The sequence below is a fragment of the Choloepus didactylus genome, chromosome 8 (assembly GCF_015220235.1).
Source record: "Choloepus didactylus isolate mChoDid1 chromosome 8, mChoDid1.pri, whole genome shotgun sequence".
Classification (NCBI taxonomy): domain Eukaryota; kingdom Metazoa; phylum Chordata; class Mammalia; order Pilosa; family Megalonychidae; genus Choloepus; species Choloepus didactylus.
Genome location: NC_051314.1, coordinates 61,968,452 through 61,973,914, shown reverse-complemented (window position 1 = coordinate 61,973,914; position 5,463 = coordinate 61,968,452). Strand labels below are relative to the sequence as shown.

Here is a 5,463-nt window from a genome sequence, read left to right as displayed (position 1 = left end):
TATATAAAATAATTTTAAGGAAAAAGGTGAATACAAATAGTGAATACACACAAGACAAATTCTTGAAAATGAATGTTAAACAAAGATCAGGGCTCATTTGAAGCAGTATAAAATGTTCATTAGGTGTTTTATTCCTTATAGTTGCTCAAATTCATAATAAAATAGAAACAACTTCCTGTTTTGGACACAGTGCTTCTTTCCGGTTTTTCCTGAGCACCTCTTTAAGCAATGTCATTTCATCATTTTGTTGTTGGTAATTCTTAGGACATCATGCCATCAATCATCAAAAAAACAAAAAGCATTTTAATGTCAGTGTACCAATAAACCATTCTTGCTTTCCACATAGCTCAAAGGGTGGAGCCCCCAAACTGCTGGGAAAAGAAGGACACTAACAGATGTTATAATAGGATCATCTTGCCCTACTCAGCCTAGAGGTCAGCTTCCCAGTCAACATGAAGGCTCTCCTTGTTCTGGGGTTATTCCTCTGTTCTGCTGTCTGCCCAGGGCAAGAAGTTTGAAAGGGGTGAATTTGCCAAAATTCTGAAAGGACATGGAATGGATGGATTCATGGGAATCAGCCTGCCAAACTTTAAGTCTGCTCTTCTCCTTGCTTTCAGATAAATTTCAGAACAGGAACAAATTCTAAGAGAGGAGGACAATAAAAAGGACCATTGAGTGAATGGATTTTTTTTTATTTCTTTGAGGCTTTGATTACTTGCACCAGTGAAAACATCAACTTGTTCCTGTATAGTCAGCGATACCAGATGCAGGGATACGGGCATGGAAGGGCAAAACTCCTACCATTCTAAGTTCAGTGGGAACTGTTGTATTCTCTTCTGGTTCCACTGATTTTGCCAAGCGCCCCAGTTTCAATGGCACACCTATGTTGACTAAAAGATAAATATGAGGGCATGGAATGTTTCTGTCTAGTCCTCAATGCTTGACTCCAGACATTTCTCATTAGGTCTCAAGTTCTGAGAACCTACAGTGATGTGTAGTTTTTTCTTTTAATTCTCCTGCTATGACATGGGATTTTTAATGGCAAGATTTAAAAATTATGTTGACCTCTCCATTCAAGGGGCAGTAGGAACCTATTTCTCTTCAGGACTGTGTAATATGAGGATCCCTGAAACTGAGCATGAAAAGATGTTTTGTTATGCTTATTCCCCCTGTTGGATTAAGTTGTGCCCTGAGTTAAAAGTCACTTTATATTTTAGTCCATATTTGTCAACATAACCTCTGTTGGCCTGAATGATCACTTCTTGGACTGAATGCAAACCTTTGCTGTGAATCTTTATTTTTGGATGAATGAGTGGATGGAAGAAATAGACTTTCCTATTCTCTTACTCTTGTATTCCAGATTCTGACTATTCAAACCTACCTTTAGCAATTCTAAGAAACTCTCTTTCTCTCAGAAAATCCTAATTTCTTATAATCAAGAGTTATTCCCATTGGCCTAAGCATCAACTATGAATTTACAAAATCCACTAAACAAGCCTGCTGATTTTTCTATTCTAGGGATAGGGAAAGGGTAAAGGCAATAGAAGAAACACCCACTTAAACATTTATAAATGCATTTTATCTTGCTTCATTAGTGTTACAAGGTGATTTTCATCACACAAGTTTTAGAGCCCTTTAACTCTTAAGTGTTACAATATTTTGCAAGTTGAATACATCTTTAAACTTATAAAATAAATCATTAGTTAAATAGAATTAGCTAAATAGAACTAATTTTGGTATACAGTGTTAGTGATTTGATGTTGTGTCCTTATTACTAAAAATAAATTCTTTTCAGGGGTGTGTTTGGTCGAATGGGAGAGTGTTTATAACACAAGAGCTACAAACTACAATCCTGGAGACCAAAGCACTGATTATGGGATTTTTCAGATCAATAGCTGCTACTGGTGTAATGATGGCAAAACCCCAGGAGCAGTTAACACCTGTGGTATACCCTGCAGCGGTAAGACACGATAATGTGTGAGTGAAGGCACAGGACCCATGGGTTATATTACAGGAATAGAGACTCCACACAAACGTAAAAGTCTGCAAGGGTTCATCAGGCACCTAGAAAAACTCCATCTCAGGTTCTAAATACTCAGTGTTATCTACCTCATAATTCCCAAAGTAAAAAATTAAAGGTCTGAAATCATAAAAGTTTGGTGTTTTTAAGTATATAAATGTTTTTGGAATGACCTATTAATTTATCATAAATGGCTTTATTAATGGTTTTTCAAGAACAATGTCTTCTTCCCAATTATTTGGGGGAGGTATAGGAATAATTTGTTTGTATGGTCTTTTTTAGTTGGTTTTGACCTTTTATTATGAAATGTTCTTAATATATAGAAAGTTAGAGACATTATTATAATAAATACTCATATCCCATCACATACTATTAGTATTTGCTAACATTTTGCCATATTTGCTTCTTATATGTGTATGTATTTGTGTGCATATATATATATATATATATATACCCATGTATATTTTACTTAAGGATTTTAAAGTGAATAAAAGATATTATGACATATCTTTTTTAAATTCTTAAGTTTGCATCTCCAAAAAATACAGTTCCTATATATTATCATACTAACAATTTAATTTATGTATTTATTTATTTCAGGTGTATCAAATAGTTTATTGAACTCATATAACAATAGAAAGAGCATGTGGAGTCTTTAGGGCATATAATACTGGATAAGGATTGCAAACTTGTTACATTTTTTAATGATAAATTGCTAGTAAAGAAGAATAGTTTTAGAATATTCTCTTTGTCTAAATCCAAATAATTTTTAAATACTTCAGTATATATAATCATCTATGGTCAGTGAATAAAAATCATAAAATACAGATAAGAAAAACATCATCCTTAATCTTACTATCCAGTGATTTATAACCACTAATTTTTTTGGTATTTATTCTTCCAGAATACATATCAATCATGTATATGATTATAGAACTGTATCCTGCATATTTGATATACACACTTACAAATACATAACTGTTTACTTTCAGAAAAAGGAAATTTTATTCTATATACTACTTTACAATTTGCTTTCTATAACTGACAATAATTTCCATATCAACAAATACAGGTCTGCCTGTATTATGATTTTAAGAGCATGCCTAGAATTGTATCATGTGAATATTCCACAATTTGTGATCCACTCCAATGGTCAAACACTCAGTTTTCTCCCTTTTCCCCTTTTTAAAATTGTTACAAAAGGCCTTCTACATATTCTTTGGATGCATGTCATCTTATTTTTTTTTTAGTAAAAATTCCTAGAAGTGCAATTTCTGAATAAGAAATTACTAATCAAGTTTTTTTTACAGTGCCTGGTACACTTGGACAATTTGTTTTTGGACATTAAGTTCCTAGTATTCCTGCCACAGTCTAATAAAGGAAAGCTGACTAGACCTAAATATATAATAAAATTTCTAAGACAGTTGTTTTCGTTCCTCACTGCCTCCTTCTCAATTTTGCTGCAAGATGACCTCACAGAAGATGTAAAGTGTGCAAAGAGGGTTGTCAGTTCACAAGGCATTAGAGTATGGTATGTTTTCAAGTATTAAGACTATTTTACCCCCGTGTGTATGTGGGCAGTGTGAGAGGATTTCAAAGCCCAAAGGATGATACCGAGAATTAAAAATTGCAATTTTAGTTTTATACTAAATAAAGTATTATGTTAGTCCTTGAGGAAACAAGCTACCTTAACTGATTCAGAATCTCACGCTTCTTCCTCACCAATTTATTTTAGAGAACTTATACAACCTTTAAGCTTTTCCACAATGTACCTTGTCAAATCTTGGAGTTACTTTTAGAACAAGGAAATGTGAGTGTATGTTATAATTGCAGATGTAAAAGTGCACATAATTCAACAGATATGTTCAGCATCCTGGTGCATGAGTGAGGCTTCAGAGCAGTGGAATCCTCTGTATTCATCTTCATTTAATGAAAAACAATATCTGCATCTACCTATACCATCAGCCTTATTTATTGATAAAGTACTTAAGTCTCCCAAAGATTTAAGGTATACATATTACTGTGAAGATATTTTAACCTTTCTGTGGTTTGTTTCACCTTTATCCATAGGATAGCATGGAGAAACTATTGTCAGAACAAAGATGTCACTCAGTGTGTTCAAGGTTATAGAGTAACTGCAGAGTTTTCCTTCTGCATCTCATTTTGCCTCTTTTTCACATAAAGAAGTAGTTAAGTGAGGGGTCACATGACCATTTTTTTCCCCCTTGAAACCAGTAACATATTTCCAGAAGGAGAATCAAATATGCTCTCTCTTCCCAAGGCTCATGTTTACTAATGTGTTCACTGTCGGATGTTAAGCTTACAACAGTTTTCTGGTTGTTAATAGAACTAATGCTGTTGAAAATTATCAAAAATCTTGGTTATCAAATACATCTTCAATATATTCAGTTCTCAATCAAAGAAATAACCTAAAATAATCTTGAATTATATGGGTATTCCCCAGTATTTGGTAAAATGTAACAAAAGACTATCATAAAACAAATTGTTCTTAGGTAAAACCCCAACTGTGTAGGAATCTGATGCCTTTATCTGTTCAGTCATCTCCAAAGCAGTGAAGAAGAACACTATTTGCTGGGCAATATAACATTCATAAAGAACAGGTTGAAAAATGGCTAAAAGTAGGTATAGGTTAAAGGCATGAATAAAAAATTTGGTTTTCATAAACTGTGTGACCTTTAGTTTAAATACTTTCATAGCAATCTTGATTATATACTGCTATAAAAGAAGGCTCACAATTTATATATCAATCTATAATAGACCTTTGGGAACTGTCATATGTATCCTGCTGATCATGAAGGTATAAAAAGATGATTAGATGAGCTGTTGCTATTCCTTAATTTTATTAATTTAGATTCAGACATCATGACTAAGCCCCGAGGCAGATGAATTTGTGAGTATTGAAATAATGGCTAATTAACTATAAAGTGCAAAATTATGTATGTTGTAATGAATGCAAACATCTTTATTAAAGACTTTGCATCTGATACCTTGTCCTTCTTTGTTTAAGACCTATCTAGTGTCTCTGATGAAAAAAATAGGTATTCCAAAAAAAAAAAAAAAGGAAAAAGATTAGGCACTCAATATTTCCTATATCCTCACTTGTACCTAAACAGCTAGATATAGCCTGAGAAAATTCACAAGCAACCTGACAGGTCTCACATTAAATTCATAATTGCAAATCATCAGAAAAGAATGCTCAAATCTGCCTGGCCATCTCAGTCACTGCTCTGCAGTCCTTTTGTGTTGGTCTCCCCACTGTCCAAACTGACTATTACCATTTTATTCCTCCTCCTCTCTCTTCAAAGTCTCAGCAACCCTCTGGATTCCCCTCCCACACCCTAATCTCTGCTCTCAGAAGATGACTTGGCCTCATATTACCCTGAGAGAATAGCGGAAACCTCATACAATTCTCCTCTCCTCAC

At 33.8% G+C, this 5,463-nt stretch overlaps 1 pseudogene; it reads left to right on the top strand.

The window, feature by feature from the left end:
• Window positions 1–452: 452 nt before the first annotated feature.
• LOC119542650 lies at window positions 453–4,202 on the top strand (annotated as a pseudogene).
• Window positions 4,203–5,463: the final 1,261 nt, after the last annotated feature.